At 40.2% G+C, this 25,264-nt stretch overlaps 3 long non-coding RNA genes across 3 annotated transcripts; all 3 read left to right on the top strand.

Moving 5' to 3' along the window:
• The first annotated feature begins 5,062 nt into the window (after positions 1 to 5,062).
• On the top strand, positions 5,063 to 5,982 carry LOC113125065 (uncharacterized). The gene is made up of 3 exons (XR_003295095.1): positions 5,063 to 5,156; positions 5,256 to 5,346; positions 5,433 to 5,982. It is a non-coding gene; the product is annotated as an uncharacterized LOC113125065 (long non-coding RNA).
• Positions 5,983 to 13,686: 7,704 nt separating this feature from the next.
• On the top strand, positions 13,687 to 14,762 carry LOC113124945 (uncharacterized). Its single transcript, XR_003295085.1, has 3 exons — positions 13,687 to 13,825; positions 13,925 to 14,015; positions 14,102 to 14,762. It is a non-coding gene; the product is annotated as an uncharacterized LOC113124945 (long non-coding RNA).
• A 2,904-nt stretch (positions 14,763 to 17,666) lies between these two features.
• Positions 17,667 to 20,187, top strand: LOC113124951 (uncharacterized). The gene is made up of 3 exons (XR_003295086.1): positions 17,667 to 17,746; positions 19,390 to 19,480; positions 19,567 to 20,187. It is a non-coding gene; the product is annotated as an uncharacterized LOC113124951 (long non-coding RNA).
• The last annotated feature ends 5,077 nt before the right edge of the window (positions 20,188 to 25,264 follow it).

Here is a 25,264-nt window from a genome sequence, read left to right as displayed (position 1 = left end):
CTGAATTTTATAGACTATGCAGTTCATTTTAAAGATAAATAGTTGCTTCATTTCTTTGTCTTATAAACCTAATAAATTTGTAATTGTAAGTTGGATTTTAAAAAATTGGTAGTTTTTTTTTAATGGACCAAACAATGAATCTGTGAATCCTAAAAATAATACACAGGTTAATCAGCAGTGAAAATAGAAGAACAGAAAAGAATGAATTTGATTGTCATTGTGTTAGGGCCCGAGTCTTAGTTTCCTGTTTTGTATTTTATTTTGGTTAGTTTCCGGTGTTGTAGTTCAGTTCAGGGTAATCCTAGTCAGCTTTTTTTGTGCTCATTAGTTAGATTGTCTTCACCTGTGTCTTGGTTTGTGTATATATGTCCCTGGTCCTCCTTTGTTCCCCGCCGGAACATTATTTACTGTACCCCTGCTGAAGTGAGTATTTTAAGTTATATTCGTTCGAGGAGTTATTGTGTCTCTGTTCCTCTGTCTGCCTGGCCGCCAAGCAGTGGAAAATAAACGCCTGTTGTCCAGCATTTGGGTCCTCACCTGTTCTTCCTTTCACCGCCGACACCCAAGGGCGCAACACATTGTACACAGACAATTAAAACACACACACTTGACACAGAAATTTGACAGACACTCAATAAAAATAGAAACAACAAAAGACCAAAATAAAAGAGGTATTATCAATATAACCAATAAAACTGTAATAATAAAAAAAGTAACGAGTAATATTACACACATTTTATTTTGGAATTCTAATCAGTGATTTTAATGAGACACGTATGTGAAGCCCTTTTTATAACTGTATCCCCAAATGTTGTTAGGGATTATATCTTTTTGTCTATTTCTAAGAAAATAATTACATCAAAATTGTTATGAGCAACATATTAAATATATAAACTTGTTATTTGAATCCTACAGTCACGCAGTTTTATTTGTGCCTCCCTTCATTTTATAATTGTGTTTGATTTCGACAATATGATTTCCTTTAATTTTCACCAAGACAATCTGAGTTTTTACTTTACTTTCATATTGTTTAATTTAATCACATGTTTGAATGTGTTGAAGAATAAATCCTCTTGTTGTGAAGTCACCATCAGCTCAACACGTGAGCTTTCTGTTCTACATGCCCTCTGAGCTGAACCTTAGAGGAGCAACACTACAAATATCTTGGTTTGTGATCGATGCTACCACATCCTACACTCCTGCAACAAGCTGATGAATTCTTTTATCATCAGTTCATACCATTGTTTAACCCAAGTCAATGTGGTGCTAAGTGATGTCTGAACTCAGAATATGTTGTCATATACACTTTGTCTGTTGTGATTGTGATGTGTGATGTATGATTGAGGAAATGTTGTTGTTTCCTTTATGATTTAAATCAATTGAGCTGCTTCAGGATACAAAACTCATTTCAGTATAAAAGCTGACAATAAAATAGTTAATGTGCAGCAGCAGTTGGGCAAACACACAAGTTTAATTGAGAAAACATATTTAAAGCATGATCATACACACTCTGTGTAAGCCCTTGGAGCATTGTTAGCTGAGTCGTAAAACATTTCACTGGATGAGTGATGTGCTGTTTTCCCAGCACAAATACTGCCTGAATTTACTGAGCACAAACTCCAGAATAAATTTAACTCTGCTTTCTGAGGACACCTCAGCCCAAGTTAAAGCCAGGCTTTAACAATCTACAACAAGTCAACACAATGGTCATAGTGAGATTATGGTGCCATATTGGAACATGTGAGAAAAACATGGTGAAATATCTACTGCTGTATATCAGCAAATGGAAAGAGAAAATATTTCATGAATGGAGGAAGACTGGAGCACTGATAGAATAATCAGCAGTGGAGTGAATGTAACATGAGATATTAAAGGTTTAATATAATTGAATAATTCCCCTGTAGCTCAGGTGTGACAAAATAGCTCCTGGCTCATCCAGTACCAGAGCTGCAGATCTAAAACTAACATCAGCTGACAAGATGTTGGGTAAAGGTTTAAGTTTTGTTCTCAGCTTCAGGCATGTCCTGAAAAGAAGAAGGTAATGTTTTGTTGATGTTTCTTATTAAGAGAAGCAGCAGACGTAGATGTTTTTATTCCAAATGTTTCTCTGTCCATGTACGACCAGGACTGACTCCTGTGATTGTCCACTACAATACAAGAACAATGCAGCTTCTGTATTTCCATGAGAATGAACTATTAAGGATGCTGACATTTGGCCTCAGTGTTTTAGCTGGACATATGTACAGCATTCATCACGTGCACAGTTACAGCAGCTATAATTGATAGTTTTCTATCAGAAGACAAAGTCATGTCAAAGAGGAGACTTGTAGTGATGAGCCTACAGAGAATTATCAGCTCCACCACATGTTTGTGTTTTGTTGTGTAGTCAGCAACCTTCCTGTTTTGGTTCCCTCTCAGGAGGCTCTGACCACTAACATACTGTTGTTTATGGCCACAGCAAGTAGCTGTTCAGTGATAAACCTCTAAAAACCTGCTACATACCACCTGCTCAACATCCCATATTATTTGAGAACAGTCACTTTAAATCCTGGGACCCACAGGCACATTGCACAGCTAAGGGGGTCACTGCTATGACTGAAATGTAAGGGGTATGTCTCATTCAGTAGACTTACAAAATCACAAATATGTATTTTTTACCTTTACAGATTTTATTCACATTTACAAATCTGAGTATAGAGCACACACACAAATCTGACTACACACACACAAATTTAACTACAGATACACACACACAGATTGAGACACAGGTACACAACAAATGACAAAAGGTGGGGGAGGTATCCTATTTTTTAATCAGAAATGGGGTAACCCCCGAAATGTGACTGTGAAAGAGAAGGTCTGCTGTCCGGACACTGAACTGGTCTCAGTTGGTTTCCGCCCATACTATGTGCCAAGGGAGTTTATATATATAGTCGCCATTGTTGTTTACATTCCACCGAAGGCGGCACCTGCAACAGCGTGTGACGTCATACATGATGCCGTTGCTAGGATACAGACCCAGCACCCTGAGGCATTCATTGCAATTACAGGGGATTTCAATCATGTCTCTCTGTCCTGCTGCCTGACTGACTATGTACAGTATGTAGACTGTAACAACACGTGGAGAAAGGACATTAGATCTGTTCTATGCTAAAGTCAAAGAAGCCTACAGGGCTGTACCACTTCCACCACTAGGTAGATCTGATCACAACATGGTCTATATTCAGCCTACATATAGACCTTGTGTGCAGAAGCTTCCTGTTACCACCAGGTCTTTCAGGAAATGGTCAGTAGAGACAAGGGATTCATTGAAAGACTGTTTTGAGAGCACAAACTGGGATGTACTGATGGAGAGGCAGGAAATGGACAGTGACTTGGACAGGAGAGTCAATATCATCACTGACTACATTAATTTCTGTAGAGACACAGTACACCCAGTCAGTACAGTACGGTGCTATCCTAACAATAAACCATGGATCACCAATGACATTAAAGACCTCCTGAACCAGAAAAAAAGGGCTTTACTGGACAGGGATAAGGAGAAACTGAGGAGTGTACAATGGGAGCTCAAAAAGACACTGAGGCGAGCTAAGGTGGAGTACAAGAAAAAGTTGGAAAAACAGCTGGAGAACAATAATACCAGGGAGGTGTGGAGAGGGGTAAGGACCATCACTGGCTACAAACTGAACAACCCTCAGCCTTTGGATGGTGATGTGGATAGAGCCAACACCTTTAACCAGTATTACATCAGGTTTGACAATGTGGCTACTTCCACCTACATCTCTACAGCTACTCCCTCCACCACCACCCCATACGGTTGCTCTCTCCACCTCTGTAGATCATCACTACACCTCATTGTCTATGTCTGCTCCCTCCACCTCCACCTTCACTTCTGCTGCTGCTTCTTGTACCTCCATGTCTAAAGCTGCTCCCTCCATCTCCACCTGTATGGCTGCTCCCTCTTCCTCCACCATCTGTCTGTTACAATCTGAACAATTTTGATCTGGGCGACCTGAACCCATACTGCATTCCATGTGCCAGAAATCTCGGCGTATGGTTTGACTCAGACCTTAAATTCGACAAACGGATCAGCTCTGTTGTTAAGCCATGTTCTTACCATCTATGTCATCTTGCGAAAGTCAAGCCTATTCTATCAGCTAAAAATTTCAAAATAATCATCCATGCAGTCATTACCTCTCGTCTCAACTACTGTAACTCTCTTTACTTTGGAATTACCCAATGTGCTATTGGTCGCCTTCAGCTGGTGCAAAATGCTGCTGCCAGGCTGTTGGCTGGCAGGTGCAAGTTTGACCATATTACACCCGTCCTATCCACCCTACATTGGCTTCCCATTAACCGAAGAATTGAGTTGACAATTGAACTCTTCGTTGTTAAAGCCCTACATGGTCATGCCCCAGCATATCTCTGGGACACCTTACACCTTCACACGCTGTCCAGAACACTTAGATCAGGAAGTCTAGGTTTGCTCTCTGTTCTGAGGTCGAGGCTTAAACAAAGCAGAGACTGTGCTTTTGCAGTTGCAGGCCCTAAACTTTGGAACTCACTACCAGCATCGATTGGATTGATGCCCACACTTCCATCTTTTAAATCCAAACTTAAAACCTACTTTTCTACTTTAGACTCATGACTCGCTGCTTTAAAGTACATCATTCTCTCTAGTTTGGTTGTTTATATATTTATGATGTTGTATTTTTAGCTGCCTGTTATGCATTGTACAGCATTTTGGTCAACCTGATGTTGCTTGTGAAAAGTTCTATATAAATAAATAAATGAATGAATGAATGAAAGTTTTTAAAATGTCAGCAGACTATTAACACTTTTATCGAGAAGCCAATTATATTAGAATAACTGAATTTAAATGTTTGGTTGGTTGATCTTTAGTGTGTCTTCATGATAATTGGACATGCCCACTATCAGATGCCTCGGAGCTTAGTTTGTCACAGACTAATGAACTTGTGGGAACTTTTCATTGGTTGATCTTTGTCCTGTGGGTTCAGCCCAAACTCCATAAATACAGTCAGAAGTGCAGATACTTGTCAATCAGCAAGTCAGAGAATCTCTTACTCTACGACTGATCTTCCAGTTTGAGGCATCAGCTCATCGACAGTATCGATACCGACAGCTGCAAACTAAAGGTGAGTCCAATATCTTTATTTCTCTGTACACACATCCAGAAGAATCAGTAACTAAATACTCAGAGTATCTGATGTTTAAGGTTTGATGTTTTCTTTCAGAAAATGAAGCTCCAACTTGTGTTTCTGCTCTTTGCTTTTGTGGCTGTGATCAGTGCAGCATCTGTGCAAGACAGTGCTGCAGAAGACCAAGGTAACAATATGACAAAATGAGATGTAGTGTCTGTGTCTGTCTGAATAGTTCAAGTCATGTGGTGTGTGTCTCATGTTGTGATCTAGAAGACGAGGGTCTGAACCAGGCAGCCGTGAATGATGACAGCAACGTGGATGGCCGCTCTGCTCCATTGCTCAAATGGCCAAAAGATATGCCCAGCAAGGACGACAACAAGGAGGATAGCAGCTTAGTAAATATGTCCAGAAAAAGGCCAGTTTTTTAGGACAACAAGCAGTAGGGGCTTACAGGATGGGACACTGCCTCATTTATTTTTGGCAAGTGAAGACCCACGAAGATGAAGGATACAGGAAGTGAGGATGAAATTGAGGAGCAGAAGTAGCAGAAGGCAGAGGTTTTCCTCACTTAATGATCACCATATCTTGTGCTGTTAAGATGACTTGATTGATTATTGTGTTTAGGGACAGCATATACAGTGTGACCGTACATCATTGTACGTTCCAACTCATATATGCTCTCTAGTCATAATAAGAACGTGTCTGAGCTTCTGTTTCTATAGTCCAATGGAAATGAAAAGAGAATTAGTAGCAAAAGCCTCCAGCTCTGATTGAACATCCCACAGAAAACTGAGCCACCATGATGTGAAGTAACATTTCATCTTAAGAGAAAAGGATATACAGATCACTGAGGGAGGAACTTTCAGCCTCATCAACACCTGCTCTTTGATATCACTTCATGTCCCACAGTAAACAGCATTTCAGCATTTAAACCAGTTGAGTCATTGTCTTATTGTAGTGGGGTCAAATAAAAGCCTTTGACAACTGGAGATAAAGATCAGATGAACCTTTATTAGTCCCACATCAGGGAAATTCATGTTACAGCAGCAAAGGCTTCGACACAAGATGCTCAATAAAAATAGAAACAACAAAAGACCAAAATAAACAAGGTTTTATCAATATAACCAATAAAACTGTGATAATAATAAAAAGCACAGAGTAATATTGAACACTGGTGTGTGAGTATGAACATGTGGTGAAGCAGTGTGTCACTGACAGAGCTGCCCAGTGCTGTCAGAGTCTCATTCATGGGGTGGGGGTCATTCTCCAGCAGGGATGCTATCTTGGCCAACATCCTCCTGTCTCCCACCACCTGCACTGTGTCAAGGGGACTTCCCAGGACAGCTGCTATACTTGTCCCTCAGCAAGTCAGAGTAGCTCTTACACTACTACTGATCTTCTGCTTTGAGGCGTCAGCTTGTCCACAGTATTGACACCTGGCAGTGTGATACGGAATTTTACAGATGACAGAGAGGACAAAACAGTCAGGGTGAAGTACTTGTAAGTTAGTGAGTAAATTTTATTTATAGAGCACATTTAAATTCAGCTTACACTGACCAAAGTGCTGTACAAGACAATCATAAAATACGAAATAGACTATATTATACTTTTTTTTTACAAATTATCAGAGAACTCCATAAATGTAAACCTGCAGTATATTAAAATTGAGCTAGTCTGCAAAAAATATTTAAGTTTTAATTTTACAGTCACAACCTCAAACTGAATTGACCCAACGCACCATATTAAATAAAAAATATTATAAATAAACATTAGGACATTATGTTACACATGGTTACTTGAATTGTACAGACAGTTTTATTTGTGCCTCCCTTCATGTTAAAATTGTGTTTGATATCGACAATATGATTTCCTTTAATTTTCACCAAGACAATCTGAGTTTGTAGTTTACTTTCATATTGTTTACTTTCTCTTTTATCCTGCTGCCCTAATAATATGATTTGCTCACAGTTGTCATCCAGAGATTCTACTTACATCTCTGTAAGTGTGTTAGTCACATGTCAAGTGGTGGAATCAGATTCAGCTGTGTAAGAAGGAAGAACTGGTGTGTGTGTTTGTGTGTGTTGGTTTGTGGAGAGTCCCGACTCACTACCAGAGGAGAGTCTCCCTCTTGTGGTCACAGGTCAGAGGCACAAGGTTTGATGGTTTGGTGAGACCCACCAACACAAACCATTAGGAGTAGAGAGCTGCTGCAGTATTGTCAGAAAAACACTCTGTTGTACCTTGTCCCACATTTTGACCTTTGTGACAATGAGTAGAAATGACCAACACTCATGATGATCTCAGCCTGTACTACTGGTGGGTAAATAGTGGCCCTTAGGTTAACACTGGCCCTCCAACAAAAAACTTGGCCCCTGGTAAAAGCTGTTTATATCAAGACTTTGACTTGGCAAGGCAAGTTTATTTATATAGCACAATTCATACACAGAGTAATTCAAAGTGCTTTACAGAAATAAAAGACAGGTTAAAAATACATAAGCAAGAATAAAAAATAAAAAGGTATGCCACCACTTTGTTACCATATTTGCCCCTTATGATATCGACTATCGGACCACGCTGACCCATATTTGTGGGTCCCCTACTTTCAGTTTGTCCCATCCCTGATGGACTAAAAGTACCTCAACACAGACTATCTGCGGAGACGATCCTGAGTCCCGGACTCTTACGTCTAGGATCGAGTAGACTACAGCTGAAGGTTCCAAACCCCTTATTTAAGTCTACAGCTGTTTAGACCCGTATTCTAAGGATAACACTAAAGCGCCAGGGTTCCTAACCCCTGAGTCCCTGACCAATTGGCTTTAGATCAAAGGTTCCCAACCTAATCAACTTAGAGTACTGACCGTGAGTCCGATTGTCTCCCCCAACTGGACAAAAGTAGTGACAAGACAGTTTTAAAAAAGAAAAAAGAAATAATAATAAAAAGTTAAAAATTAATATTAAAGGAAACTGAGTGCAGATAGATCGGTTTGGATAAAACACTGTCAGGGCTAGTCTGGTCATATGTTATATGCCACACTAAAAAGAAAGGTTTTTAGCTTGGACTTAAACATTGCCAGAGATGAGGCTTGTCTAACATCATCAGGAAGACTATTCCAGGTTTTAGCTGCATATAATTGAAACGCTGCTTCTCCCTGTTTAGTCCTGACTCTGTGCACGAGCAGAAGGCCTGACCCTGATGTTCTCAGAGTTCGAGATGGTTCATATGGCATCAGCATGTCAGAGATGTAACGTGGTGCTGAGCCATGAAGAGACTTATACACAAGCAGTGCTATTTTGAAGTCTATTCTCTGAGAGACAGGAAGCCAATGCAGAGATCTGAGAATAGGAGTAATGTGGTTGTACTTCCTGGTTCTAGTTAGGACCCGAGCAGCAGTGTTCTGAATATACTGTAGCTGCCTTACAGCTCATTTTGAGAGCCCCGTGAACAGGCCGTTACAGTAATCTAACCTGCTAGAGATAAAAGCATGGATGAGTCTTTCCAAGTCTGGTTTAGACATGATCCCTTTGATTCTGGCAATGTTTTTGAGATGGTAAAATGCTGAAGATGTTATCGATTTAATGTGGCAAATTCAAGTCTGAGTCCATGATTACCCCTAGATTTCTAACTTGATTTTTAAATTTTAGAGACAGAGACTCGAGATGACTGCTGACACTTTCTCTTTGTTTCTGAGGCCCAAAGATGATTATTTCAGTCTTGCCACTGTTTATTTGCAGAGAGTTGTTTTGCATCCACACAGTGATCTGTTCAATACAGCTGCACAGTGAGTCGACTGGTCGATATTCACCAGCTGTGAGTGAAATGTAAATCTGAGTGTCATCTGCATAGTTATGGTATGACACATTATTGCTGCGTATTAACTGGCCTAAAGGAAACATGTAAAGATTGAATAAAAGGGGTCCCAAGATCTACCCTTGGGGGACCCCACATGTCAACGCCATTTGGTCTGAGACACAGTTACCAACTTCAATGAAATACTTCCTGTCTTCAAGACAGGACTTAAACCATTTCAGGGCAGTACCAGAGATGCCTATCCAGTCCTCTAACCTTTGTAACAGGATCACATGGTCCACTGTGTCAAAAGCAGCACTTAGATCCAGCAGTACTAAGACAGAGACTCTGCCAGCGTCGGTGTTCAGACGAATGTCATTTGTCACCTTGCTGAGGGCAGTTTCAGTGCTGTGATGGGGCCTAAATCCTGACTGAAAATCATCAAAGCAGTTGTTTAGCATGAGAAAGTCAGTAAGTTGTTGGTAAACAACTTTTTCAATAATTTTGCCTAAAAACGGCAGGTTTGATATGGGCCGGTAGTTGTTCAGTACCATGGCATCGAGACTGCTCTTCTTCAGGAGAGGCTTGATGACAGCAATTTTCAAAGCCCTTGGAAATGTTCCAGACTGTAATGAGTTATTAACTAATTGAGTGAGTTGTGGTAACAAACTGCTTAGTACTGATTTCAGAAACTTAGTGGGTGAAACATCAAGGCAACAGGTGGATGAGCTCAGACTTGAGATGGTCTCTTCAACTCTTATGTCATTTACTGGTGTAAAGTGTGTCAGTTCTATCAAGTGTTTCCTGGATGGCTGCAGAGTTGGTATCTGCCTTGTGCAATTTATTGTTTGTTTAATACCCTGAATCTTGTCATTAAAAAATAATGCAAATTCATTACATTTAGATGTTGAAATTAGTTCCAATGGTAATGGAGATGGAGGGTTTGTCAACCTACTCACTGTAGCAAACAGAACATGTGAGTTGTTACTGCTGTTGTTGATGATTTCAGAAAAATACATTTCTCTCTTTCTACGTAGAGTTTCATTGAACACACACAGCATCTGCTTATAAATGTCATAATGAACCTGGAGCTTTGATTTACGCCATCTTCGTTCGGCCTTCCGGCACTCCCTTTTCTGTGCCCTGACCGAGTCATCATTTCTCCACGGTGGCTTTTGCCTGTTCCTGATTAATTTGACTTGATGTTGACTTGATGTTTCACAAACGAATAAACTTCGAAAACACAGTTTATCCTCATTTACTGGGGGGAAAAGCCATCTGCTCTCAAATCAAATATAAATCAGTTTTATCCTTAAATACATGAAAAGACCAAAACAAACTGGGTCTATACTGTAAAACCACTGCTCTAAGTTTGACCAAACATCTATACCAGGGGTCTGCAGTCCATGTTCCTCCAGGATCACCGTCCTGATTGTTGTCCAACTATCCCTGCCCTACCCACTGCTGACTACCTGGATCAGCTGTGTCAGTCAGTCACAAGCTGGAAGATACCATCTCAAATATGGGTGGAGTTGGGGAAGACAGAGTGATTTGGGATCTTCCGGTTTCTGACTGGATGATCACACCTGATCCAGGTAATCAGCAGAGGTAGAACAGAGATAGTCACATGTCAGTCAGTCATGCAGAAATCAAACAGGTGTTTTCATTCAAATATCTGGGTCTTATGATGGATAATTGAATAATTGCCCTGTAGCTCAGGTGTGACAAAATAGCTCCTGGCTCATCCAGTACCAGAGCTGCAGATCTAAAACTAACATCATCTGACAAGATGTTGGGTAAAGGTTTAAGTTTTGTTCTCAGCTTCAGGCATGTCCTGAAAAGAAGAAGGTAATGTTTTGTTGATGTTTCTTATTAAGAGAAGCAGCAGACGTAGATGTTTTTATTCCAAATGTTTCTCTGTCCATGTACGACCAGGACTGACTCCTGTGATTGTCCACTACAATACAAGGACAATGCAGCTTCTGTATTTCCATGAGAATGAACTATTAAGGATGCTGACATTTGGCCTCAGTGTTTTAGCAGGACATATGTACAGCATTCATCACGTGCACAGTTACAGCAGCTATAATTGATAGTTTTCTATCAGAAGACAAAGTCATGTCAAAGAGGAGACTTGTAGTGATGAGCCTACAGAGAATTATCAGCTCCACCACATGTTTGTGTTTTGTTGTGTAGTCAGCAACCTTCCTGTTTTGGTTCCCTCTCAGGAGGCTCTGACCACTAACATACTGTTGTTTATGGCCACAGCAAGTAGCTGTTCAGTGATAAACCTCTAAAAACCTGCTACATACCACCTGCTCAGCATCCCATATTATTTGAGAACAGTCACTTTAAATCCTGGGACCCACAGGCACATTGCACAGCTAAGGGGGTCACTCCTATGAGTGAAATGTAAGGGGTATGTCTCATTCAGTAGACTTACAAAATCACAAATATGTATTTTTTACATTTACAGATTAAATATAAAGTTCACATTTACAAATCTGAGTATAGCGCACACACACAAATCTGACTACACACACACAAATTTAACTACAGATACACACACACAGATTGAGACACAGGTACACAACAAATGACGAAAGGTGGGGGAGGTATCCTATTTTTTAATCAGAAATGGGGTAACCCCCAAAATGTGACTGTGAAAGAGAAGGTCTGCTGTCCGGACACTGAACTGGTCTCAGTTGGTTTCCGCCCATACTATGTGCCAAGGGAGTTTATATATATAGTCGCCATTGTTGTTTACATTCCACCGAAGGCGGCACCTGCAACGGCGTGTGACGTCATACATGATGCTGTTGCTAGGATACAGACCCAGCACCCTGAGGCATTCATTGCAATTACAGGGGATTTCAATCACGTCTCTCTGTCCTGCTGCCTGACTGACTATGTACAGTATGTAGACTGTCCAACACGTGGAGAAAGGGCATTAGATCTGTTCTCTGCTAAAGTCAAAGAAGCCTACAGGGCTGTACCACTTCCACCACTAGCTAGATCTGATCAACACATTGGTCTATATTCAACCTACATATAGACCTTGTGTGCAGAAGCTTCCTGTTACCACCAGGTCTTTCAGGGAATGGTCAGTAGAGACAAGGGATTCATTGAAAGACTGTTTTGAGAGCACAAACTGGGATGTACTGATGGAGAGGCAGGAAATGGACAGTGACTTGGACAGGAGAGTCAACATCATCACTGACTACATTAATTTCTGTAGAGACACAGTACACCCAGTCAGTACAGTACGGTGCTATCCTAACAATAAACCATGGATCACCAGTGACATTAAAGACCTCCTGAACCAGAAAAAAAGGGCTTTACTGGACAGGGATAAGGAGAAACTGAGGAGTGTACAATGGGAGCTCAAAAAGACACTGAGGCGAGCTAAGGTGGAGTACAAGAAAAAGTTGGAAAAACAGCTGGAGAACAATAATACCAGGGAGGTGTGGAGAGGGGTAAGGACCATCACTGGCTACAAACTGAACAACCCTCAGCCTTTGGATGGTGATGTGGATAGAGCCAACACCTTTAACCAGTATTACATCAGGTTTGACAATGTGGCTACTTCCACCTACATCTCTACAGCTACTCCCTCCACCACCACCCCATACGGTTGCTCTCTCCACCTCTGCTTCCTGTACCTCCATGTCTAAAGCTGCTCCCTCTTCCTCCATCATCTGTTACAATCTTAGCAGTTTTGATCTGGGCGACCTGAACCCATACTGCATTCCATGTGCCAGAAATCTCGGCGTATGGTTTGACTCAGACCTTAAATTCGACAAACAGATCAGCTCTGTTGTTAAGCCATGTTCTTACCATCGATGTCATCTTGCGAAAGTCAAGCCTATTCTATCAGCTAAAAATTTCAAAATAATCATCCATGCAGTCATTACCTCTCGTCTCAACTACTGTAACTCTCTTTACTTTGGAATTTCCCAATGTGCTATTGGTCGCCTTCAGCTGGTGCAAAATGCTGCTGCCAGGCTGTTGACTGGCACGTGCAAGTTTGACCATATTACACCCGTCCTATCCACCCTACATTGGCTTCCCATTAACCGAAGAATTGAGTTGACAATTGAACTCTTCGTTGTTAAAGCCCTACATGGTCATGCCCCAGCATATCTCTGGGACACCTTACACCTTCACACGCTGTCCAGAACACTTAGATCAGGAAGTCTAGGCTTGCTCTCTGTTCTGAGGTCGAGGCTTAAACAAAGCAGAGACTGTGCTTTTGCAGTTGCAGGCCCTAAACTTTGGAACTCACTACCAGCATCGATTGGATTGATGCCCACACTTCCATCTTTTAAATCCAAACTTAAAACCTACTTTTCTACTTTAGACTCATGACTCGCTGCTTTAAAGTACATCATTCTCTCTAGTTTGGTTGTTTATATATTTATGATGTTGTATTTTTAGCTGCCTTTTATGCATTGTACAGCATTTTGGTCAACCTGATGTTGCTTGTGAAAAGTTCTATATAAATAAATAAATGAATGAATGAATGAAAGTTTTTAAAATGTCAGCAGACTATTAACACTTTTATCGAGAAGCCAATTATATTAGAATAACTGAATTTAAATGTTTGGTTGGTTGATCTTTAGTGTGTCTTCATGATAATTGGACATGCCCACTATCAGATGCCTCGGAGCTTAGTTTGTCACAGACTAATGAACTTGTGAGAACTTTTCATTGGTTGATCTTTGTCCTGTGGGTTCAGCCCAAACTCCATAAATACAGTCAGAAGTGCAGATACTTGTCATTCAGCAAGTCAGAGAATCTCTTACTCTACGACTGATCTTCCAGTTTGAGGCATCAGCTCATCGACAGTATCGATACCGACAGCTGCAAACTAAAGGTGAGTCCAATATCTTTATTTCTCTGTACACACATCCAGAAGAATCAGTAACTAAATACTCAGAGTATCTGATGTTTAAGGTTTGATGTTTTCTTTCAGAAAATGAAGCTCCAACTTGTGTTTCTGCTCTTTGCTTTTGTGGCTGTGATCAGTGCAGCATCTGTGCAAGACAGTGCTGCAGAAGACCAAGGTAACAATATGACAAAATGAGATGTAGTGTCTGTGTCTGTCTGAATAGTTCAAGTCATGTGGTGTGTGTCTCATGTTGTGATCTAGAAAACGAGGGTCTGAACCAGGCAGCCATGAATGATGACAGCAACATGGATGGCGGCAGATCTCGATTGTCCAAATGGTCATATATATTCCTAGCAAGGACGACAACAAGGAAGATAGCGGCTTAGTAAATATGTCCAGAAAAAGGCCAGTTTTTTAGGACAACAAGCAGTAGGGGCTTACAGGATGGGACACTGCCTCATTAATTCTTGGCAAGTGAAGACCCACGAAGATGAAGGATACAGGAAGTGATGATGAAATTGAGGAGCAGAAGTAGCAGAAGGCAGAGGTTTTCCTCACTTAATGATCACCATATCTTGTGCTGTTAAGATGACTTGATTGATTATTGTGTTTAGGGACAGCATATACAGTGTGACCGTACATCATTGTCCGTTCCAACTCATATATGCTCTCTAGTCATAATAAGAATGTGTCTGAGCATCTGTTTCTATAGTCCAATGGAAATGAAAAGAGAATTAGTAGCAAAAGCCTCCAGCTCTGATTGAACATCCCACAGAAAACTGAGCCACCATGATGTGAAGTAACATTTCATCTTAAGAGAAAAGGATATACAGATCACTGAGGGAGGAACTTTCAGCCTCATCAACACCTGCTCTTTGATATCACTTCATGTCCCACAATAAACAGCATTTCAGCATTTCAACCAGTTGAGTCATTGTCTTATTGTAGTGGGGTCAAATAAAAGCCTTTGACAACTGGAGATAAAGATCAGATGAACCTTTATTAGTCCCACATCAGGGAAATTCATGTTACAGCAGCAAAGGCTTCGACACAAGACACTCAATAAAAATAGAAACAACAAAAGACCAAAATAAACAAGGTTTTATCAATATAACCAATAAAACTGTGATAATAATAAAAAGCAAAGTGTAATATTACATTTTATTTTGAAATTCTAACCAGTGATTTTATGACTGTTACATTAGTAATAATCAGAAACACACACTAACAGTTAATGAAACACATATGTAAAGGTCTTTTTATAACAGTCTCCCCAAATGTTAAGAATTATATTATATCTCTGTCTAATTACATCAAAATTGTTATGAGTCATCACGCAACATATTCAATATATAAACCTCATTAAAATGAGTAAGATTAAGTTGTCATCCAGAGATTCTACTGATGTTTCTCTGTAAGTGTATTAGTCACATATCGAGTGGTGGAATCAGATTCAGCTGTGTAAGAAGGAAGAAATGGTCTGTGTGTTTGTGTGTGTGTTGGTTTGTGGAGAGTCCTGACTCACTACCAGAGGAGAGTCTCCCTCTTGTGGTCACAGGTCAGAGGCACAAAGTCTTATGAAATTTGAGTGACTTTCTGAGGTGTTGATCTGTGACCATATTCCTGATTAATGGGAGGGAAAGGGAAGCCTTCAGCTGTCGCAGGATGATGGTGACCTTCCAGTATTTCATCAATACAGCCTGTTGTTGAGGGACGTGAAGTTTCTTAACTTTGGGTCTGGACGGGATGTTCAAGACATTTTTCTATAACCGGCAAAATCAGACTGAGCTGAATAACGTAAAGACAAAAACTAAACAAACAAACAAAAAAAAAACATACGTTATAACCAGTATCTTACTTTTGATCATCATTGTTGTGGCAGTCTGACATTTACTTTATTTTTTATTAGGATCTATTTAGGAAATTTAGGATTTATTAGGAAAGTTTAAGTTTAATGCCAAACAACTACTCAGTTAATTGCTCAATTATGTTTTCAATAATTGACTAATCATATTTTTACAAAAGACAAAAGTTCAATTCAGCCAATCAACGCTCTCAGATATTCACACAACAACAAAAATTCAGCCAATCAGCGTCGGCTAATTTGACGCATAAACGGCGACGATTTTACCGCCCAGAGCAGCGTCGATCAGTAGCTGAGCGGTGACAGTGATTGACAATGGTGGACGCTGATACCCGAGAGTCGCAACTTCAGCTTTCTCCTAATTCAGTAAAATCTGTTCTTCAGAATCAATTTGAAAGAAGAACTTTGGTGGAGAAATTACAGGTTAAAGAGTTTGGCCCACGTGAACGTGACATCGTAATCAAACAACAAGCGAAAAAGGTAAAACCTTAGTGAGAGGTTTCAGTCGTAATTGGTACAGCAGAAGGGCTTGGCTAGCTAACTCCGTGTTTTGCTTCCTTTGCTTACTTTCTAAAACGGGAGGAACAGACACAGCATGGACTGTGACAGGAATTAGGGACGTTAAAAATGTATCTGAAAAACTTAAGAAACACGAATGTACAAGAGCATATGGGAATACATTAAAGCTAGTCATGCTAGACTGAGTTAGCATCGCCACCCAAGTGGTCGAAGGCCACAGAAAAACACAACTTATTGTTGGAACTGCAATGTCCTCCCTCAGTTCTGCGTGTTCGTTTGATTGATAAAACAGAGGAAATGAATGTGGTCTCAAATTAGCCATTTATTAACACACACTGAATAAAGCAGTTGCAGAGCTCTGGGTCAGACTGTCCCTAACACCAACAGTGTTCTCTGTCAGTTCATGAAGTCTGACTGCCTATTTTTCCCTTAACCCGCTGATAATATTACAGAATGAAATGTGCAATCTTTAGGAAGCTGGCGTGTTCTTCTCCCATAGGTTGAGAACGCTGGGATGTCCCGAGATATCCCTGTTGCTGTGCCTCCTGGCAGAGGTCAGGCTGCCCTGTAAGACAGAGTTCAACAACAAAAGCACCAGGCACATCCTATCTGATGTTATGTCTAATTTATTTCTCATCCTGTGGGAAACCTTGCAATTACTGAAAAACAAGTTCATGTCTAAACTACTACTGTTTCACACATACTAGAATGCTTCATGATTATACTGTAATAATGCCTTAAAGGTTTAATCCATAATATGATAAAAGTAATCTAATACTGCCTTATACCTTAAGCTGTAATGTAATAGAAGTAATAATTCCCACATTATATAGCAGTATTCCCTAAACAGATTACATTGACCTGTATCATTAAGTATTTATATTATATATATATATATATATATATATATATATATATATGTGTGTGTATTAGTGTGTATATATATATATATATATATAAAGTATTTATTATATCAGTTGATATATTGTTTAATGGCCATACATTTTAATGTTGAAATTAAAGAACTGTTGAACATTTCCAAGACCATGAGTTATGTTATTGGCCTGCAGTTGTTCTTTAATTGTACTGGGATGGTGACTGAACTAAGTAAATTTGGCACAGCCCCACCTAAAACATTGTCTCCCACTGTGGCTGCAAACAATAACTCCAGCAAACAATAACTCTGGATGTGATGTTAGTACTGTAAGTTCATTTAACAAATATAAATACCGCAAACAGCTCTAATTCAGATTATCCTCATTTTCAATATTTTGTTCATTGATCAATACAGATAACACAGAGGAAATTATTTATTTGTTTTTCTTAATCCCTTATTCTCTTTTCATGTTATTCATTCATCTGGTTCCATTGCAGGTCGAATGGGTTGAGGCCCGTTCCACAGACCGACCACTAGAGGGCGCTCATCGCGCAGCGGAGAGAGTAGAACAAACACTCCAGAGGAAGAATAAATCTTGTGACGTAACCATCAGCTCAACACGTGTTTTCTCTGTTCTTTGTCACAGGTTAGTAAACAGTTAAAAATCAAGTGGACATTACAGACTTTGATGGTTTGAATATGTCACTAATGAGATAGTCCCATGGTTGAGTAATGAGTGTGTGTTGGATGAAAATGAATATATTTTATGGTTGGTTTATTTGTCAATGTGTCTGAAGTCAAGTTGATGCTTGAATGTGTTGAAGAATAAATCCTCTTGTTGTGAAGTCACCATCAGCTCAACACGTGAGCTTTCTGTTCTACATGCCCTCTGAGCTGAACCTTAGAGGAGCAACACTACAAATATCTTGGTTTGTGATCGATGCTACCACATCCTACACTCCTGCAACAAGCTGATGAATTCTTTTATCATCAGTTCTCATACCATTGTTTAACCCAGTGATTCTCAAACTGTGGGGCGCAGCGAACGGGAGTAAATTAGTCTAATTTTGTGTATATCCTAATTCATAATTTTCTTTACTGACAAACACCATACATGCAAAATAAAACAACCACATACAAAGAAACGTGTCATTAAAAAACACAAATAGAGGGAAAGAAGAGGAACTATGGTGTGGGAAATAGATGTTTAACTTCGGCACTTAATTGTAGCGGAACAATAAGCAAACCTTCACGCAGCGACGCAATGATTAGTGGGCATAACGATGGATAAATTTGATACACGGACCGCTAAAAGAGCAAAAGAGACTCCACGCCAGCAGACAAAAACACGACGGACGTGGACAGATGACAGTAAGGTAAATCGAGCAAAAAGCCAGCCAAAAAGAAAATACGATGAAGCCTACCCGGGTCTTGGATTCACAGTGGGGCTGGTGGGGGCAGAGGAGAGACCCATGTGTGTTGTGTGTCTTAAACCGTTGGCAGCAGACTGCATGAGACCCAACAAATTAAACAGACACTTAGAAACAACGCACCCCAATCTTGTCAATAAACCACTCGACTTCGAAGTAGTTACACAATTGCACTTTCATTTTATTTATTTTGAAGTCTGTATTATTTATTTAGAAGTTATTTTGAATAAATTAGAACATTTTAAGTTTGAAATAAGTTTCATTGTCATTTTTTGGGGTGAAGTGGGTCTTGAAACTTTATGCTCGGCCTTAAAGTGGGGAATGGCAGGAAAAGTTTGAGAACCACTGGTTTAACCCAAGTCAATGTGGTGCTAAGTGATCTCTGAACTCAGAATATGTTGTCATATACACTTTGTCTGTTGTGATTATGATGTGTGATGTATGATTGAGGAAATGTTGTTGTTTCCTTTATGATTTAAATCAATTGAGCTGCTTCAGGATACAAAACTCATTTCAGTATAAAAGCTGACAATAAAATAGTTAATGTGCAGCAGCAGTTGGGCAAACACACAAGTTTGAGAAAACATATTTAAAGCATGATGATACACACTGTGTGTAAGCCCTTGGAGCATTGTTAGCTGAGTCGTAAAACATTTCACTGGATGAGTGATGTGCTGTTTTCCCAGCACAAATACTGCCTGAATTTACTGAGCACAAACTCCAGAATAAATTTAACTCTGCTTTCTGAGGACACCTCAGCCCAAGTTAAATATCTTTATTTCTCTGTACACACATCCAGAAGAATCAGTAACTAAATACTCAGAGTATCTGATGTTTAAGGTTTGATGTTTTCTTTCAGAAAATGAAGCTCCAACTTGTGTTTCTGCTCTTTGCTTTTGTGGCTGTGATCAGTGCAGCATCTGTGCAAGACAGTGCTGCAGAAGACCAAGGTAACAATATGACAAAATGAGATGTAGTGTCTGTGTCTGTCTGAATAGTTCAAGTCATGTGGTGTGTGTCTCATGTTGTGATCTAGAAGATGAGGGTCTGAACCAGGCAGCCATGAATGACAACAGCAACGTGGATAGCCGCACTATTCGAATGTCCAAATGGTCATATATATTCCCACCAAGGAAAAAGGCCAGTTTTTAAGGACAACAAGCAGTAGGGGCTTACAGGATAGGACACTGCCTCATTAATTTTTGGCAAGTGAAGACCCACGAAGATGAAGGATACAGGACGTGAGGATGAAATTGAGGAGCAGAAGTAGCAGAAGGCAGAGGTTTTCCTCACTTAATGATCACCATATCTTGTGCTGTTAAGATGACTTGATTGATTATTGTGTTTAGGGACAGCATATACAGTGTGACCGTACATCATTGTCCGTTCCAACTCATATATGCTCTCTAGTCATAATAAGAATGTGTCTGAGCATCTGTTTCTATAGTCCAATGGAAATGAAAAGAGAATTAGTAGCAAAAGCCTCCAGCTCTGATTGAACATCCCACAGAAAACTGAGCCACCATGATGTGAAGTAACATTTCATCTTAAGAGAAAAGGATATACAGATCACTGAGGGAGGAACTTTCAGCCTCATCAACACCTGCTCTTTGATATCACTTCATGTCCCACAATAAACAGCATTTCAGCATTTCAACCAGTTGAGTCATTGTCTTATTGTAGTATATACAGCGGGTACGGAAAGTATTCAGACCCCTTTAAATTTTTCACTCTTTGCGTCATTGCAGCCATTTGCCAAAATCAAAAAAGTTCATTTTATTTCTCATTAATGTACACTCAGCACCCCATCTTGACAGAAAAAAACAGAAATGTAGAAATTTTTGCAAATTTATTAAAAAAGAAAAACTGAAATATCACATGGTCATAAGTATTCAGACCCTTTGCAGTGACACTCATATTTAACTCACATGCTGTCCATTTCTTCTGATCCTCCTTGAGATGGTTCTGCTCCTTCATTGGAGTCCAGCTGTGTTTAATTAAACTGATTGGACTTGATTAGGAAAGGCACACACCTGTCTATATAAGACCTTACAGCTCACAGTGCATGTCAGAGCAAATGAGAATCATGAGGTCGAAGGAACTGCCCAAGGAGCTCAGAGACAGAATTGTGGCAAGGCACAGATCTGGCCAAGGTTACAAAAGAATTTCTGCAGCACTCCAGGTTCTTAAGAGCACAGTGGCCTCCATAATCCTCAAATGGAAAAAGTTTGGGACGACCAGAACTCTTCCTAGACCTGGCCGTCCAGCCAAACTGAGCAATCGTGGGAGAAGAGCCTTGGTGAGAGAGGTAAAGAAGAACCCAAAGATCACTGTGGCTGAGCTCCAGAGATGCAATAGGGAGATGGGAGAAAGTTCCACAAAGTCAACTATCACTGCAGCCCTCCACCAGTCGGGGCTTTATGGCAGAGTGGCCCGACGGAAGCCTCTCCTCAGTGCAAGACACATGAAAGCCTGCATAGAGTTTGCCAAAAAACACATGAAGGACTCCCAGACCATGAAAAATAAGATTCTCTGGTCTGATGAGACCAAGATTGAACTTTTTGGCGTTAATTCTAAGCGGTATGTGTGGAGAAAACCAGGCACTGCTCATCACCTGCCCAATACAATCCCTACAGTGAAACATGGTGGTGGGAGCATCATGTTGTGGGGGTGTTTTTCAGCTGCAGGGACAGGACGACTGGTTGCAATTGAAGGAAAGATGAATGCGGCCAAGTACAGAGATATCCTGGAAGAAAACCTCTTCCAGAGTGCTCAGGACCTCAGACTGGGCCGAAGGTTCACCTTTCAACAGGACAATGACCCTAAGCACACAGCTAAAATAACAAAGGAGTGGCTTCGGAACAACTCTGTGACCGTTCTTGACTGGCCCAGCCAGAGCCCAGACCTAAACCCAATTGAGCATCTCTGGAGAGACCTGAAAATGGCTGTCCACCAACGTTCACCATCCAACCTGACAGAACTGGAGAGGATCTGCAAGGAAGAATGGCAGAGGATCCCCAAATCCAGGTGTGAAAAACTTGTTGCATCATTCCCAAGAAGACTCATGGCTGTACTAGCTCAAAAGGGTGCTTCTACTCAATACTGAGCACAGGGTCTGAATACTTATGACCATGTGATATTTCAGTTTTTCTTTTTTAATAAATTTGCAAAAATTTCTACATTTCTGGTTTTTTCTGTCAAGATGGGGTGCTGAGTGTACATTAATGAGAAATAAAATGAACTTTTTTGATTTTGGCAAATGGCTTCAATGACACAAAGAGTGAAAAATTTAAAGGGGTCTGAATACTTTCCGTACCCACTGTATAACCAATAAAACTGTAATAATAAAAAAAGTAACGAGTAATATTACACACATTTTATTTTGGAATTCTAATCAGTGATTTTAATGAGACACGTATGTGAAGCCCTTTTTATAACTGTATCCCCAAATGTTGTTAGGGATTATATCTTTTTGTCTATTTCTAAGAAAATAATTACATCAAAATTGTTATGAGCAACATATTAAATATATAAACTTGTTATTTGAATCCTACAGTCACGCAGTTTTATTTGTGCCTCCCTTCATTTTATAATTGTTTTTGATTTCGACAATATGATTTCCTTTAATTTTCACCAAGACAATCTGAGTTTTTACTTTACTTTCATATTGTTTAATTTAATCACATGTTTGAATGTGTTGAAGAATAAATCCTCTTGTTGTGAAGTCACCATCAGCTCAACACGTGAGCTTTCTGTTCTACATGCCCTCTGAGCTGAACCTTAGAGGAGCAACACTACAAATATCTTGGTTTGTGATCGATGCTACCACATCCTACACTCCTGCAACAAGCTGATGAATTCTGTTATCATCAGTTCATACCATTGTTTAACCCAAGTCAATGTGGTGCTAAGTGATCTCTGAACTCAGAATATGTTGTCATATACACTTTGTCTGTTGTGATTATGATGTGTGATGTATGATTGAGGAAATGTTGTTTCCTTTATGATGTAAATCAATTGAGCTGCTTCAGGATACAAAACTCATTTCAGTATAAAAGCTGACAATAAAATAGTTAATGTGCAGCAGCAGTTGGGCAAACACACAAGTTTAATTGAGAAAACATATTTAAAGCATGATGATACACACTGTGTGTAAGCCCTTGGAGCATTGTTAGCTGAGTCGTAAAACATTTCACTGGATGAGTGATGTGCTGTTTTCCCAGCACAAATACTGCCTGAATTTACTGAGCACAAACTCCAGAATAAATTTAACTCTGCTTTCTGAGGACACCTCAGCCCAAGTTAAAGCCAGGCTTTAACAATCTACAACAAGTCAACACAATGGTCATAGGGAGATTATGGTGCCATATTGGAACATGTGAGAAAAACATGGTGAAATATCTACTGCTGTATATCAGCAAATGGAAAGAGAAAATATTTCATGAATGGAGGAAGACTGGAGCACTGATAGAATAATCAGCTGTGGAGTGAATGTAACATGAGATATTAAAGGTTTAATATAATTGAATAATTCCCCTGTAGCTCAGGTGTGACAAAATAGCTCCTGGCTCATCCAGTACCAGAGCTGCAGATCTAAAACTAACATCAGCTGACAAGATGTTGGGTAAAGGTTTAAGTTTTGTTCTCAGCTTCAGGCATGTCCTGAAAAGAAGAAGGTAAAGTTTTGTTGATGTTTCTTATTAAGAGAAGCAGCAGACGTAGATGTTTTTATTCCAAATGTTTCTCTGTCCATGTACGACCAGGACTGACTCCTGTGATTGTCCACTACAATACAAGAACAATGCAGCTTCTGTATTTCCATGAGAATGAACTATTAAGGATGCTGACATTTGGCCTCAGTGTTTTAGCTGGACATATGTACAGCATTCATCACGTGCACAGTTACAGCAGCTATAATTGATAGTTTTCTATCAGAAGACAAAGTCATGTCAAAGAGGAGACTTGTAGTGATGAGCCTACAGAGAATTATCAGCTCCACCACATGTTTGTGTTTTGTTGTGTAGTCAGCAACCTTCCTGTTTTGGTTCCCTCTCAGGAGGCTCTGACCACTAACATACTGTTGTTTATGGCCACAGCAAGTAGCTGTTCAGTGATAAACCTCTAAAAACCTGCTACATACCACCTGCTCAGCATCCCTTATTATTTGAGAACAGTCACTTTAAATCCTGGGACCCACAGGCACATTGCACAGCTAAGGGGGTCACTGCTATGACTGAAATGTAAGGGGTATGTCTCATTCAGTAGACTTACAAAATCACAAATATGTATTTTTTACCTTTACAGATTTTATTCACATTTACAAATCTGAGTATAGAGCACACACACAAATCTGACTACACACACACAAATTTAACTACAGATACACACACACAGATTGAGACACAGGTACACAACAAATGACAAAAGGTGGGGGAGGTATCCTATTTTTTAATCAGAAATGGGGTAACCCCCGAAATGTGACTGTGAAAGAGAAGGTCTGCTGTCCGGACACTGAACTGGTCTCAGTTGGTTTCCGCCCATACTATGTGCCAAGGGAGTTTATATATATAGTCGCCATTGTTGTTTACATTCCACCGAAGGCGGCACCTGCAACAGCGTGTGACGTCATACATGATGCCGTTGCTAGGATACAGACCCAGCACCCTGAGGCATTCATTGCAATTACAGGGGATTTCAATCATGTCTCTCTGTCCTGCTGCCTGACTGACTATGTACAGTATGTAGACTGTCCAGCACGTGGAGAAAGGACATTAGATCTGTTCTATGCTAAAGTCAAAGAAGCCTACAGGGCTGTACCACTTCCACCACTAGGTAGATCTGATCACAACATGGTCTATATTCAGCCTACATATAGACCTTGTGTGCAGAAGCTTCCTGTTACCACCAGGTCTTTCAGGAAATGGTCAGTAGAGACAAGGGATTCATTGAAAGACTGTTTTGAGAGCACAAACTGGGATGTACTGATGGAGAGGCAGGAAATGGACAGTGACTTGGACAGGAGAGTCAATATCATCACTGACTACATTAATTTCTGTAGAGACACAGTACACCCAGTCAGTACAGTACGGTGCTATCCTAACAATAAACCATGGATCACCAGTGACATTAAAGACCTCCTGAACCAGAAAAAAAGGGCTTTACTGGACAGGGATAAGGAGAAACTGAGGAGTGTACAATGGGAGCTCAAAAAGACACTGAGGCGAGCTAAGGTGGAGTACAAGAAAAAGTTGGAAAAACAGCTGGAGAACAATAATACCAGGGAGGTGTGGAGAGGGGTAAGGACCATCACTGGCTACAAACTGAACAACCCTCAGCCTTTGGATGGTGATGTGGATAGAGCCAACACCTTTAACCAGTATTACATCAGGTTTGACAATGTGGCTACTTCCACCTACATCTCTACAGCTACTCCCTCCACCACCACCCCATACGGTTGCTCTCTCCACCTCTGCTTCCTGTACCTCCATGTCTAAAGCTGCTCCCTCTTCCTCCATCATCTGTTACAATCTTAGCAGTTTTGATCTGGGCGACCTGAACCCATACTGCATTCCATGTGCCAGAAATCTCGGCGTATGGTTTGACTCAGACCTTAAATTCGACAAACAGATCAGCTCTGTTGTTAAGCCATGTTCTTACCATCGATGTCATCTTGCGAAAGTCAAGCCTATTCTATCAGCTAAAAATTTCAAAATAATCATCCATGCAGTCATTAC

Source organism: Mastacembelus armatus, chromosome 18, assembly GCF_900324485.2.
Source record: "Mastacembelus armatus chromosome 18, fMasArm1.2, whole genome shotgun sequence".
NCBI classification, from domain to species: domain Eukaryota; kingdom Metazoa; phylum Chordata; class Actinopteri; order Synbranchiformes; family Mastacembelidae; genus Mastacembelus; species Mastacembelus armatus.
This window is presented reverse-complemented; position numbering and strand designations above follow the sequence as displayed.